Source organism: Pinus tabuliformis, chromosome Q (assembly GCF_031772625.1).
Source record: "Pinus tabuliformis cultivar Carrire ecotype Pingquan chromosome Q, CPIR1, whole genome shotgun sequence".
Lineage (NCBI taxonomy): Eukaryota > Viridiplantae > Streptophyta > Pinopsida > Pinales > Pinaceae > Pinus > Pinus tabuliformis.
This window is the reverse complement of record NC_142296.1, coordinates 1,191,759,289-1,191,775,649: the sequence shown is the minus strand read 5'-3', so window position 1 is coordinate 1,191,775,649 and position 16,361 is coordinate 1,191,759,289.

The window sequence follows — 16,361 nt, the reverse complement described above, 5'->3', positions numbered from 1 at the left end:
GAGGTAGAGGGAGAGATTCATGGATTATCATTAATGAGATGGCTCTCATCTTTTTGTATAAATAGGAGGTCTCTCTCCTTCATTAGTTAGTCTTTTTAGTCTCTTTTTAGTCTCTCTTTAGTTTTCCTTTAGTCTTTTCTTAGTCCTTTTAGTTTGTCAGCCTCATGGCTTTTGAAAGCTTTGTTATACTTTGCACTTTTGAAGAAATTGAATAAAGCTTTGATGTTCTCAACATGGAAGGAGATGTGAAGTAGATGTCATGGAGCATATTAGGATGTAAGTAGATTAGATTTCATTTTGTAAATATTGCTTTGTAGAATGTAAGGTAGATTAGATTTTCATTCATGCAATTTTAAGTATGCTTTGATTTCATAGGTAGAAGGGGGCCCCTGCCTTGTACAGTTTGAATTATTGCATTTTATTTTCTCCCGGGATTTGTTTTTATGTTTATGTATTTGCTTTACAAACTAATGGTATTTGAAGTTGACAGGTTCAAGCTGCTGCCTTTGTTTTTATAGCTGATTTTTAGTTTTATTTCTCAAAGTTCTGCTAACACATGAATGATCTTTTATCATAAACTGTTATCTTTTAAGGATCAGAATACCACTAACTTGTAGTTGGCTTTGAGTGCTTTTTAGACTAATCTTTCACTACTTTCTAATCATACTTTGCATAGTACATATGGCTGAAGTAGAGAGTTAGAAAGAGCAAAACGTTATCACTAGTCTTTAAAGTAGATTTTTCTCATTTTTAATCACTTTTCTAATTCAACTTGAGCTACTTCCTAATCATACTTTGCATAGTACATATGGCAGAAGTAGAGAATTAGGGAGAGATAATCATTATCTTTGGTTTTAAAAGTGACTTTCTTTTCTTTTATTTGCAGCAGCATGAATGGTGTCTAGTGCCATTGGAAGTGGTCATTTACTTTCAAGTCATTTCAAGTTCTTTGCTTTCAATTTCATTTCAAGTTATTTCTTTCAAGCTCTTTCTTTGCAAGTTTAAAGTTTGATTACTTTCTAGACTTATTTCTAACTACTTCCTAATCGTGCTTTACACAGCACATGTGTTTGAAGCAGAGTTTTAGGAAGAGTTGAACATTATAACTGGTCTTTAAAGTGGTTTTTCTTACTTGTCACCTTAGAGCTTGATTACTTTTTGGACTTATTTCTGACTACTTCTTAATCATGCTTAACATAGTACTATATGTTGAAAGCAGAGAATTAGGAAGAGTTGAACATAAACTATAAAACAACGAAGTAAGAAAGATGTTAACTAAGCACATATAGTGCACCACACTTCATCAGTTTACGATACCCGGATTCATAATTTATGTAGAGCAATTTAAGACGTTAAATTGACTAAACAGGAGAACCATCAATTTTGAAATCATTCAAAACATCAATCACATCACTAGGTGAGAAATATCCTTTGATCTTGAATATATAATTTCCTCCAATTATTTTTAAAGAAATAATAATTTTCAAGATTCCTCACTAACAATCAATTTCACTATCGAAGAGGTTAGGGTTTGACCACTCTCTGCGACCTCCCATCACGCCTCTGGTTCAGGCCTTCAATGCCCAGTCCGCCATGGCAGATCTGCAACAGCATCCTGGCACCCACTCCTTCAAGGATATGGTCTCTGGTCGGCCGCCAAACCAAGCTTCATTCTTCACCAAGTTTGCCTCCAGCTCCGCCTTTTGTACGCCACCAAGAGGAAACTCTGACAAAGAAGAAACAACGCATCCACAGCAAAAAGAGCTACCTAAGAGGAATGAAGACACAGTGAAAAGGATAACCAAGAATACTTGGGAAGAAAAAGGAAGGCCGCAGATGCGCCCTTCCCTGCTAACATAAATCCTTCAAAAACTCAGGAGCAACCGCAGGATCAAGGGAAAAAGACTAAGAATAACTGCAACCCCAAAGCCAAGAAAATCCCAGAACTGGAAATCTGGAAGCCATGGGTAGCAGTATACAAAGAATACATGTAAGAACACGTAGTAATATGCAAGTTCATGGGTATCTGGCCAACAAAAAGAGCCCTGAACTAGTGGATTCAAAGCAAATGAACACCCAAAGGGGAGATTAGACTTCAATTAGGCTCCAAAGGATTATTCACAATCATCTTTGACCTCCTCGAAGATAAAGACATAATATTTGAAGGAGGACCCTATTTCTACAATTCAGCCAGTTTATACATGAGATTTTGGAGGGATAAATTCACACCAGAAAAAGACGATTTTACGAGGGTTCCAGTATGGGTACGCCTCTACTCCTTACCAACTGATTATTGGGCTCCTTCAGTCTTAAAAGGTATAGGATACCATCTAGGGGAGTACATCAAAATTTCTGAAGGCACCAGAACAGGTCACTATGTTTCCTACGCCCGAATTTGTGTATATATAGATGTCTCTGGTGCCCTGCCAGAAGCAATTAAATTAATATTCAGGGATGAAGTCTAGCTACAAAGTATAGACTATGAAAAAATTCTCTTCTGCTGCAGGAAGTGTCATGAGTATGGGCATCTCTTCTGAGACTATCCAATGAATAAAACCCCTCAATCATATGAGTAAGCAAGTAAACGAAAAGATAGTGAAGGATTTAGTAAAGTCATCTCCATGAACAAGAACAACCGGAAAAAGGCTATCCCCAAGAAGAACCAATCTAAAGAAGAAGGCCATAACCAGATCAATATATTGAACAGTACCTAGGAGAAAATGGATCCTAACAAACTGATAGGAGATGAAGCAGGAGAGGAAGAAATGATCCCAGTAGACAGCGAACACGATGAGAGGGATATAGGTTATACCAACAGAGGAAAGGAGCATGTGCAAGAGGATACAGAAATGGAGAAAATAGAAACATAGGAAACACTAGAGGAAAAGGCCATAGAGGACACTCTAGAGGGGGTAGACCTTGCAACAATTGCAAAGGAATGGAAACAAAAAGGAATAACTGCCATATCAGAACAATAGTTACAAAAAATAGAAGGAGCTTATCTCCTCCAGGAAGAGCTAAAACTCAAAGCTCACCATCCAGCTCAAGAAAGCACAGTTTCAAAGGGCATATTAGCAAATATTACAGTAGAAGGACTCAACCTCAAAGGCTCAAGACGAAAGTGAGGTCGAAATACCACTAGTCAACTCCTCCAAGAACTGGGCACCAAATTAATCAACAAAGGAAAGGTAAAGGCTCTGGCTCTATACCCATCTCCATGTCAATGAATTACATTTCTTGGAATATTAGGGGACTGAACAGTCCTGGGAAGAAACGTATCTTAAAAAACATAATAATTTCTGATCATCTTGACATCCTGCTAATTCAAGAAACTAAACTTGATTTGACTCACCCCCCCCTCCTTCTCAACTCTTGCTTCAAGCCATACAGCTCCTTGGCCAACTCGGCTACAGGAACAGTGGGGGGCATAATGACCTTTTGGAAAAACTCCAAATTCAACCTCACATCCTCTTTGGCCACTGATCATTCCATAACCGTGATCCTAAGAATCATTGGTACCAACAAGATCATTTTCATAACTAATATTTATGCCCCGCACAAGGTGATGGACCGTATCAAAATGCTCCAAAACATCTCCAATCTCCTTGACCCATTTCACCATCCTCTCAAAATCATAGCAGGTGATTTTAATATGATAACTAACTTGTATGAGAATAAAGGAGGTATCTGGAAGCTCGATAAGGACTCTAAGGCTTTCCTCACCACCATTGAAAACCTCAACCTCGTCGACATTCCCACTAGCAATGGAATTTTCACCTGGAATAACAGAATATGAGGAGACTGTCATATTGCCTCCCTTTTTGACTGCTTCCTCTTATCCGAGGAAACTTATCTTACCTCCTGGGAAACGAAGGTGAGAATCCTACCACAAGTAGGCTCTGATCACTAGTCAATCTCTCTCAAGATTCAAATTTCCAATGGTCCGAAAAATAAGCCTTTCAGATTTGAGGCCTTGTGGTTGGATCACCAAGACTTCATGGAAAAAATGAAACAATGGTGGACTTACACTCCCATCAGAACTAGAAACAAAATGTATACTTTCCAACAAAATTTAAAACATATCAAAGAGGAAATCGAAAAATGGAACAGAGAAACATTTGGCAACATCATTATGGATAAAAAAAAATTGGAGCATCAACTGGAACTTCTCCAACAAAACATAATTGAATAAGGACTAACATAGAACAATAAGCAAGAGGAACAAAAACTACAACAAAGCTGGGAGGAAATTTCCATCTAGGAAGAAAATTTGTGGCAACAAAAATACAGAATAAATTGGCTAAAATGTGAGGAAAGAAACATGACTTTTTTCCGTAAAACAATGATATAACATAGGAGAAACAAAAGAATTCTGGCTTTGAAGAACCAAGATGGTCATCTCATTCACTCTCAGGAGGAGTTGGAAACAAAGCTCAATCATTATTTCAGCTCTCTTCTCAAAGAGCCAAGGAATGAACAGGATCAGGACATCAAAAAAATCACCAAGCATATCCCCAAAATCCTCATGGAGAACCATAACAAAATGCTCCTAAGTATCCCTCCAGGAAGTGGAAGATGTGGTCATGGGAATTCCCAATGGCAAAGCACCATGTCCGAATGGTTTCACCATTTATTTCTACAAATCTTGCTGGCTTGTCATCAATTTGGAAGTGTATTCCCTTGTGGAAGAATATCGAATTCAAAAGTTTTCCCTTAAAGCCCTTAACTCCACCTTCCTAACTCTGATTCCCAAGGGCATTTCTACTGACTTTCCGGAAATATTTAGACCCATAGCCCTCTGTAATGTCATCTACAAAATAATCTCCAAAGTTCTCGCCAATTGAATTAAAGTCATCCTCCCTCTCCTCATCTCCCATCAACAGTCTGGCTATGTGGAAGGAAGGAAAATCATGGATAGTATCATCCTCTCTCATGAGCTTATCCACTCTCTTAAATCCCAAAAAAAAACACGGTATGATGATTCAGCTAGATATGTCCAAAGCCTTTGACAAAATTAGCTGGAACTATATGAGACAGGTCCTGGCAGCATTTGGGTTCCACAAAGAAAGCATCAAGTGGATCATGGCTATGGTGTCGGGAGCATTTTTCTCCATCCTCGTAAATGGATCCCCTTCGCAACCCTTTAATCCTTCCAGGGGTATTAGTAAAGGGGATCCAATCTCTCCCTTCCTCCTTGTTATAATGGATGAAGGTCTAAGTCGGTCTATCTTTGCTACCCTGCAAGATAATAATCTCTCTAGTCTCCATCCCCATGCCTTTGCTCCCCCATCCATGCACCAGTAATTTATGGATGATACCCTTCTCATGGGCCTCCAATCTATCAAAGAAGCCTCCTCTTTCATGTCCAACTCCATTCTGTGGGACTTCTCTGTTGCATCTAGAACCTCCATCAACCCTGTGAAATCCAAGTTGTTCTTCTTTAACACTCCACTGCCTATTTTCATAAACATCACCAGACTCCTGGAAATTCCTATTAGTACCCTCCCCTCCACTTACCTTGGTGTTCCCCTTACAAACAGACCTCTCTCTCAAGCCACTTTGGAGAACCTAATTAACAAGATGGAGAAAATAATTTCCAATTGGACCTTCAGATCTCTCAATTTGGCAGGTCGCCTTATCTTGGTCAAATCTGTTTTACAGGCCATCCCGCTCTACTTGTACTTAGCTCTGGCAGCCCCAAAAGTGATTTCAAACAAAATCAGAAACCTTCAGAGGAAATTCTTATGGAGAGGTGCAGAGGTGAAACAGAAATGGGCTCTGGTGGCATGGGAAAAAATTTGCAAGCCCAAAAAAGATGGTGGCCTTGGTCTTAGAGACATAGACCTCCTAGGAAAGGCCCTGGGAGCCAAAAAATTATGGATATGGATTCCCCTTGGCGAATCCTATGGAAAGAAAAGTGTACCCCCTCCCTCTCGCAAGATAAAATCATCAGGCTAAATGGAAATATCAAAGGTTCAGTCATTTGGAACCAAGAGTGGGAGAACAGGGATATCATTCAAAATCATAGTTTCTGGGAAATAGGCAATGGAAATAAGGCTCTTTTCTTGGAGTATGCCTAGCAACAAAGGCTAGAAATTGATCAAGAGAATTATTACCAAATCAACGCTGATATGCAAAATAGAGGTAAGATCAAAGTTAGCTAGTATTGGAAAAAGAGTGATGAAAAGGACAGATGGGGAATTTGGATGGAACAAGAGGATTGGACTCCCCAAAAGAACCCCCAATCCTCGTTGAACCTCTCATCAGAACTACAAAAAAATACAAATCCTCCTTGACTCTGCTGAGGATCAACTCAGATGGGGGAAAAACTCAGCAGGACACTTCAATTTAAGAGAAGCCTACAAATACATAGCCAAGCAAGATCAACTTCAACTAGAACCAAAGTGGAACACAATCTGGGATAGGAAGCACTAGACAAAAATATCTATCTTTCTATGGTTAGTCATGCATAGAAATATTTTAATGTGGGACAACCTAAGAAGAAAAGGCTTTATTGGCCCATCAATATGCCCTCTCTGCCAGCAAGAAGAAGAAACCCCCAATCATCTGTTAAATGTATGCCCATTCGCATCCAATTTATGGGATTGGATTTCTCTGGTCTTCAACAGCTCTGAACAAGACCCCTCATCTATTCAAAGCACCATCATGAATAGGAGATCTGTCTTCTCCTCACATCCTCTAGTTAACTGCTCATGGAATTTAATTCCTAGTCTAATATGTTGATTCTGTGGAATGAGCGCAACGCAGGAATATTTCGTGGCACCTCCACCTAGGAGGAAATCATAATCTCGAAGATCAAAAGTGTGTTTTGGGAAACAATGACCTCTCTACCCACTCAAACTGTCAAAGCCCCTCCCACCTTCTTTGAAGAGAGAATTCTCTCAATGCTAGATCTCCTTCAAATCAAGGTCCACGAAATCACCCCCCTCACCAAGCTTGAAAATAAATAAAAAAACACCTAGAGGCCACCAGAGAAGGGGACTTTCAAGCTCAACTATGACAGCGCAGCTAAGGGGAATTCGGGCCCAACTGGTTTTGGAGGAGTCTTCAAAAACTCTAAAGGAGAGATAATCTGGATATATGAGAGCAATATAGGTTCAGCCACAAACAATTCTGAAGAACTTCATGCCCTCGAAAATGGAATCACCATAGATCACAACCTAAAGCTCAATCCTCTTTTTGTAGAAGGAGATTCCATGTTGGCCATTTAGATTGGAAAAAAACTTTAGCAGGGCATCGAGGTGGACAAAATTTCATAAAACTAGCACCTAAACAAAATAATACAACAAATCAAGTAGGGAATTGACAGCATGGCAAGCCTCCACTTTCAAGCAATCAGAAGGAAGGGAAATAAACTCGCGGACAGACGGGAAAATGAGGGTACGGCTGGTACGCTACGCTTGAAGTCTTGAGCATGGCAGGAATTGGAGGAAGGTGAACTTCGTCAGCAATGTGCATCAATCAATAACGAGGATAACCACTCTACCAAACAATAATTATTTGTGTACCCTTCATCATTTCAAGGTCAATTCTCTGTTCAGTTGGAAGGACGGGTGGATGGCGCATGCGCACAGACTCATCCTTGGCTTACCTGATTCTAGCACCCGTGATGCCACCTCCCCTCTCCCTTGTGTGACCACCGTCTCCCAGTCACATCCTCTCTACTCAAACATTCCTCCACCGCCAAGCATCAGAACTTCGCATGCTTCCCCTTCCCACCCCTTCTCCCTACTCTCAACCTCCCACCATCACCTGGCTTCTATATATTTTCCCCTCCCCCTCATTATTCTCTCTTCCTTTATCCCTCTTTGTTGTTCCTTTGCACTTTGGTTCCCCTCGCTCCATAGCCCTTCTACTTTTCTCATGGCCCCGAAGAATTTCTCCACCTCTGGTTCTAGTTGGGTAGGTGCACACTGTCACGCAGCCTCCTGCTAGTAGTCCTTGGGTTCGCCCCCCACCACTCACTCAGAGACCTCTGCTAGGTGCACAGCTTTGTGCTACTCGGCGGTAATAAATCCTGAAACTCAGTAGCGCATTGCCAAATTAGAAGCCCAAGCAAATTTTCTCTGTAGAGAGGTCACTACTAAGGAAGTCGACATTGACTTTGCCTAGATTTCAAACCCTGCCTTCACCCAAGCGCGTTAAGACCTCTACGCGTGAACTATTGAAACATGGTGGCAAATGAAAACCATCATGGGGTTAGCAATGCAGGAGCATGAGGAGCACACCAAGGCACTAGAAACAACGATTGACCGGCTGACTGAGAATTTTGTGATGTATGTCTAATCCATCCACCACTGTAGATACATTACTCGGTACGCACCGTAATACATAGTTATCAAGAAGAAGTCGATGATGAAGGTCCATTAGACTGCTGAAGGATTCGCAAGCATCAAGAAAGAGGTCGCTGGGGGCCTCCACGAGTCGACAAAACACCATCATGTAGTAGGAGGGAAGCTCTTAGGAGACTCCCATTCATTTGGACGACAATCTAGTGACCATCAACCAGGAGTGACTTCATCATTTTCCTTTTTTATTTTCTTCCTCCGCGAAGGGATTTTTGTCACGAAGAAAAATGACTTTTGTCAAATGCACCTACAGATATTTTCTGTCCTATATCAAAGAAATTGATTTATGATCTAGTTAAAATCCTAGGGGTTCACCTCACTTACGATAAAGACTCTTTAAAACATATGTGCACATAAGAATATGTGCTACCCAATCTTATATATATATATATATATATATATATATATATATATATATATATATATATATATATATATATATATATATATATCAGTGTTGCATTTTGTTTCATTTGATATTTCTTCGGGTTCATCTTCGCTTATGATTTCCATAATTATAAATCATTTTAAAATATTTTTCCTTTGGTGGAGCGCGACATTACTCAATAGATGATTTTTGCCACACTTTGTTCATTTCATAGCTAGTTCCACTTATTCAGTTTCCAATGGAAAAAAAACCCTATCTCTTTTCAGTTTCACTTTTTAGAATGAAGCTTGATTTGACCTATTCTATTGTTAATACTTGCAACATCATGACTCCCATAAATTTCATCTTCATTATTCTTCGTGTCAGCTAGTAATATGATGCCACTGATTTCCATGTTAATTTGATCTTTAGGATTGGTTTTACTTTTTTAATTTCGTTGGTTCTACCTATTCTATTTCTAATGCATACGATACCATGTCTCTTTCCAAGGTTCATGTTCAAAATGAACCTTGCTTCCATCTTTTCTATTGCTAATAATTGCCACATTATGAAAGCCATAAATTTAACCTTCGTTATTTTTATCCTTCTTTGATATAGAAGTTTGATTCTTCTAGTGGTTGTTCATTTGATTAGTCTCCAAAGTCTCATCTATCTCATTCTGAATAATTCCTGATTCAACATGTTCATCATCCTTTCCCAAGTTAGAACATTCTTCACTACTAGTTTCTTTCATGTCAATGTCAGCTTCTATTGTGGGTTCCAAATCTAGTGTTTTAAAACCCTTCGGCCCTATTATAATTATTTATTTCATTTCTTGTAATAATTTCATTTGAGTTATATGGTATTCCACTAATCCTTTGAAATATGTTTCCATGATTCAAGACCTAAGAATATAATAGTGACATAATGTGGCTATGACTAAGTGATCAGAATATGTGCCTCTAATACCAATGTAGTAAACAAACAATATACTTTTTTATGTTAAAGAAGAAATATATTTGTAATAAATGTCTTGACAGATATATAATTGATATAATTATAGAATGATGGTGTTACAAATAAGGGGACCTTGTTATAAATGCTTGGCATGGGGCCCTTTCATATGAAGAGTTGTGTCTTTGTTGATAGGACAACACCTTTACACATTTTCGACTATATTATTATTATTATGTTTGTTACAAATACTCCATGAAACAATAGATAAAGCATCTTTGAACTAAAAATTAATTATTAAAATTAACCAAAAAAGAATCAAGCATAAAACCCCATGGCCAATCATTCCAGAGAACAAAACTAGCAACCAAGGGAAATTAGTAGAAGCCATAATAAATGTGGTTCCTTGAATAATTTCATTGAGAACTATGATTTCACCAAATGAAAAGAACTCTTATTTTACTAGAAAAGTTCAAATCCATGAATAGCCTCCTATTAATTTTCCATTGAAGCTTCAACGTTCATATTACTACAAAATTTAACACCCTAATACAAAGCCTCACTAAAACCTAGGTTAAGAGAAAAAAATGGGAGAATTACCATTGTCACCTTAGAAACTACTCCCCTCTTTCTCTCATTGGATACAATCACCACGAGGGATGATTTCCCATTATATCTTAGGGATTAAGTAATCCAAATGGTCATAACCTAAATACCCCCTAAGAGTTTTATTACAAGATTCACCCAAGGATAAGTATGCAATAATCAAGGATTCGAGTGATTTAAGGTATAATTCCACCAAAGTGAGTTCAAAGGATGCTATGTCTAAATCTAGAGGGATAAGTATGACCTAAAGAGGTTAAATAGTTCCCAAACACATGCAATCAAGAAATCACGCGGGGGTGAGGGGGCAGCAGACCCCCTTATTCTTAGGGGTGGGGGTTTGGGGGGACGATAGCCCCCCTGCTAGGAGTTTTGCAAGAGGGAGGTATCCCCATTGCACGAGATTTGGGGCAGTACCAAAAAAAAATTGGGTAGCTTTTTCCTCCCATGTTTTCTCGCGCATGGTGGTTTTGTAGATCTGATGAAAGGAACTAAGGTTATATTCTAATCTTGGTCTAATGCATTGGGGGTTTATGAATGCTACGACAGGAATATAATGTATTGTAAAATTGTAAAGCATAATGAAAAATAAATATGGTTTTCCCAGTTTTGGGTTCCAGGAATCTCTGTGTATATTTTTTATTCTTTCCATTGTATCTTTTTTATTTTTTGAAGAATTGTTTGCAGGTATTATCTATACAAGGTTAATACTTACATTTCGTATCATAGAAATTTTGGCTTCAAGGGGATACCTTTGCGGCTAATGGGTTTTGATCAGGCCTCTGGTAAACCCTATTACAGTGGGAGATCTATTGTATTGATTCTTGTGGTGAAAGGAAATGGCAAACAGTGGAAATATAGAGATCAAGAAATTGAACAAATAAAGTTTTGAACTATGGAAGCTCAACATGGAGGATCTTTTGGTGGATAAAGATAAGTGGATAATTATGGATCCAATTACTAAACCAATAGCAATGTCGACCAAAAAAGGGACTAAGTTGGATCGAAAGGCAAAAAGCACAACAAGGTTGTGTGTCTCAGATTTAGTATTACTGAATCTTTCAGGAGAACTTACAACAAAAGATTTGTGTGTCAACCAAAAATGGGACTAAGTTGGATCGAAAGGAAAAAGGAAAAACAAGGTTGTGTGTCTCAGATTTAGTATTACTGAATGTTTCTGGAGAACTTACAACCAAAGATTTGTGGGAAAAGTAGTGGCTTTGTATGAATCTAAGTCCCTAGTAAATAAATTACTCTTATGGAAGAAGTTATATAACCCAAGGATGAGGGATGGAGACTCGATAACAGAGCATCTGAACGCCTTCAATAATGTGGTAAGTCAATTATTATTTATTGATATGAAAATTTTAGATGAGGATAAGTGCATTAGTCTATTATGTTTTCTACCAGACTTGTGGGATAGTCTAGTTGTTTCCATAGGTAGTAATGAAACTACCTTAAAATTTGAAAAAATAGTTGCATCCATGTTGTCGGAGGAGATGAGATGAAAAAACATGGAGAGCTAGAAAGGAGATGCCTTGTCTATAAGAAGATGCTCCCAAAATAGAAATATAAATAATTCCTTGAGTGGGAAATCTAAATCTCGAGGAAATTTTGTAAAGGTGTGTAGGAAATGTGGAAAAGAAGGGCACTACAAGAAATATTGTAGATCCAAATCTACTGAGAAATGAAAGGGATCTAATGATGCTCCTTCTATAGAAGAAAAAAACACCTCAAATGAAGGTGGGGATGTGTACTTAGCTTATTCAAGTAAGCATGTAGATCATGATGCATGGTTGATTGACTCAGGTGCATCCTTTCATATGGCTCCCCCTAGGGAGTGGTTAAGTGAATACGAGAGATATTACGGTGATGATGTCTTTCTAGGTGATGACAAGAAAACTAGAATCATAGGATGAGGAAGACTCAAGTTAAAGTTGATAGGTGGAAGGATTAGAACACTCCCTTGTGTTCTGCACATTCTAGGATTGGACAAAAATCTAATTTTTGAAAACAATATGGATGATGTAGGTGTAAAAACAATGTTCAATTGTTAGGGTCCCACCCTAACCCCCTTATTTATGTAGTAGGATCGAGTCATAGTTATAGTTAAGTAAAGAGTCAATAAAGCCCATATTAATAATTGTAAGTGGTTAACCCGCAATTAATGACGGGACCACAGTTAGTTGCAAATGGGCCATAATATTAGATAGGTGGTATTAATAAGAACCATGGTATTTCTCCATGGTATTGCATGTATGAGTCATATATAAAGGATAGAGACTCCCTACGAGGAGCATCGTGTCTTATTTTGTAATTGAGCTATGCTCTATTGGAGGTTGCCCCCTCGAAGAGGCAAGTGAACATTGCTCTCTGAATAATAAAATACCTGTTATTATTTCTCACTGTTCTATGTTCTGGGTATATTTCTGTGCATATTTGGTATTCTTGTATCGTCTTGCAGGTTAAGAGCATAACAAGTGGTATCAGAGCGCTTTCCAGGGCTGGTGGGATCTCCATTTCTTAGCAAAAAAAATTTGGCTAGAGACGTGTTCCGGCGTCTTTAAACCATGGGATCTGTCGTTGAGCGCATAAACCTGCGGATTTGGGGAGGCATGCATGCAGGAAATACAAGAGGTGGTCACGCTTGTTGGACTCCCTTGTAACCCCTGTGGGTACCCCTTCGAGTAGTAGCGCATTAGACAGAACCGCGCACGGACTGTCTTCCAAGTACCCTCTAGGTATATCGGAAGCCCCCTAGCTCCTTTGAAACCTCGCCATAGATAAACCGTCGGTCGTCTTGCTGCTACAGTACACTGAGAACAGCACTCAGAGAGATTACTCGCCCATATGATAGGGTAGTCGGGTTGTACAGCTAAGGGTACGGTTGATCCTCCTTAGTTAGTGCCCTGAAACATTGGGCCGAGTACTACTGTCAGACCCTTATGTATATTGTGATCTGTAGCACCTGACACTCCTCGAGACCATAGTTCCCTTCTCTATCTCTGGATCACGCATAATCTTTGCCAAATCAGATCTCGCAAGTAGGGGTTTTACAGTGGTAGCAGCAATCAGTCCCGCCGTTCAGATTTATCAGAAATTTCAGATCTATTAGATCCATCAGATCCATAGCAGAAATCTATTCCGCCTCTCCGATCAGCCATTCAGATCTCTTAGATCCATCAGATCTACCATCCAGATTTGAGTAGTTGTGTGGGTTCCTATACCTCGGCGTGATTTTCATAGGACTTTTGGCAGCATTGACATTTCGGAGATTCAACGACTGCAATATTGCTAAGCAAGGCGTAAAACTCCGTAGGAGTTTTCAAAAAAAAAAAAGTCTGAGACCCCCCGGAGAACTTATTGGTGACTTAGCCCATAAGAATCAAGGCGACGAGCTGAGCAAGAGGGTACCATTCAATTGTAGTGCCAAAAAAATTCAGGCAGTCCCAAATTTCAAGTACATCAGATCGGTGCATGGTAGAAACTAGAGCTCAAGCTATGGCCAATGAGAAGATCGATAAACTTGAACAATCCTTGAAAGAAATCCAAGACCAGCTGGCGACAATAACTAACACACTCTCTAAGGGCAAGACAAAAGCCCGCGAGGAGGTGTATATTGGCAATGAACACAGTGGGGGTGAGTCTAGCCACTCTCTTCACCTCTGGGGCACCCACCAGCAATCCCGTCCGCGACCACCCAAGCTGGATATGCATAAATTTGATGGCTCTAACCCGATAGCATGGGTAGCACAAATGGAGCAGTATTTCAATCTGAATTACATCTTGGATACTGAGACTCAGCTTATGGTAGGGAGAATGTATTTGGACAATGAAATATGGCAATGGTGGCAATGGCATCAACGTTGCAATGGAAGGCCCTTGACTTGGGACACCTTCAAAAAATCTCTTATAGAGCGCTTTGACCATGACTCTGCTTTTTTGGGTCGTCTCACTAAGCTCCCACAGACTGGCACAGTGGATGAATATATTACAGCCTTCGAAGCCTTAGCTTTCCGCACTATGGGTCTCCAAGATGAGTTCTACACGGAATGTTTTATCAGTGGTATTAAAGGGGCCATACAAGCTCACGTCTGACTGCACCACCCTCCCACATGGTTAGAGGCTTGCAAGGTAGCTCGTAAAGTTGAACGTGCGTTAGCGGCCCAGTCCAATCACCCAAATTTCACCGCAAAAGGTCGCCCCCCACAGGCTCACAGCACTACTCAAACACTTAAGATTCAAAAGGTGTCACCTGCAGAAATGGCAGAAAGACAAAATCAGGGATTATGTTACTATTGTGATGAAAAATACTCCCCCGGTCATAAATGCAAGGAGCCTAAATTCTTTCAAATTGATGCCACTGATCACAGCTCATCGAAGGAAGCCCCACCACTTGAGGAACCTGAGGAGGAAGAAGAGGACAACCAGAAGGACAATGTCCCTGACGAACCAGTTATTTCGCTGCATGCTTTGGCAAGGATTTCTTCACCTCAAAATCTCAAAATCAGAGGTTTTATTAAGCATCGCCGAGTAGTAGTCCTGATTGATAGTGGAAGTACACATAATTTTATCCATCAAAAAGTCGCGGAAGCAGTGCATTGTTTTGTACGAGTAGTTTCTAACTTCCAAGTCCAAATTGCGAATGCGGGAACAATGAAATGTGACGGCCGCTGTGAAAATGTCAAACTTCAAATGGGTGATTATCAGTTGAAGACCCACATGTTTGCCATACACATGGGAGGGTGCGACATTGTCCTCGGTGCTGAATGGCTTCGCATACTTGGACCAATGACAATGATTTCCAGGAGTTATATATGAGCTTTAAGCATAACGACTACACACATACCCTCCGCGGACTCCAAGCGGGAGCTCCCTCTATCATCAGCTCACATAGGATGGAAAAATTGTTAAAAAAGGGCCATCATGGAGTTATAGCTCAATTTAATGCCATCCAGGCCGTCGAACCCAATTCTCTTCCGATTCATCCTGAGATGCAACAGATTTTAAATAACCATCTACCAGTCTTTGACAAGCCTCATGAGCTTCCACCCTCGAGAGGGGAACATGATCATAGCATCACTTTGGTCCCAGGGGCCCAACCACCAAATGTGCGCCCATATAGATATCCGTTCGCCCAAAAGAATGAAATAGAAAAAATAATCAAGGAACTTTTGGAAGCAGACATCATTTGTCCCAACATTAGTCCTTATTCATCACCGGTGGTCATGGTACTCAAGAAAGATGGGGAATGGCGTATGTGTCCAGACTTCAGGGCCCTCAATAAGTTGACAGTCAAAGATAAATTTCCCATCCCGGTTGTTGATGATTTGCTGGATGAACTAAATGGGGCTCAATTCTTCACTAAGCTGGATCTTTGCTCAGGCTACCACCAAATTCGCATGAAAGAAGTCGACATTCCAAAGACTGCTTTCAGAACTCATGAAGGCCATTATGAGTTCCTGGTCATGCCATTCGGTCTTTGTAATGCCCCATCTACTTTTTAGAGCCTTATGAACCACCTCCTCAAACCATATCTTAGAAAATTTGTCCTTGTTTTCTTCGATGACATCCTCATCTACAATCGCACTTGGGCCACACATCTTCAACATGTAGATCTGCTCTTGCAACTGCTCCGCAAGCATAAATTATTTGTTAAGATGTCCAAGTGTTCTTTTGGCATGGAAGAAGTTGAGTATTTGGGCCACATTGTGGGGCGTGAAGGTGTCAGGGTGGACCCCAAAAAGATCTAGGCAATGCAGGATTGGCCTCAACCTAAGACCTTGAAGAGCCTGAGAGGATTCTTGGGTCTCACAAGCTACTATTGCAAATTTGTCCGCAATTATGGTCGCATTGCGAAGCCCCTCACTCAAATCCTCAAGAAAAATTCATTCCTCTGGAATGATGAAGCACAACAGGCCTTTACAGCTCTCAAAAATGCCATGTGTTCCACTCCAGTCTTAGAACTACCCGACTTCACCAAATCTTTTGTCATCGAATGTGATGCTTCCAGTACGGATATTGGGGCGGTCTTAATGCAGGAAGGTCGACCCTTAGCCTTCACAAGC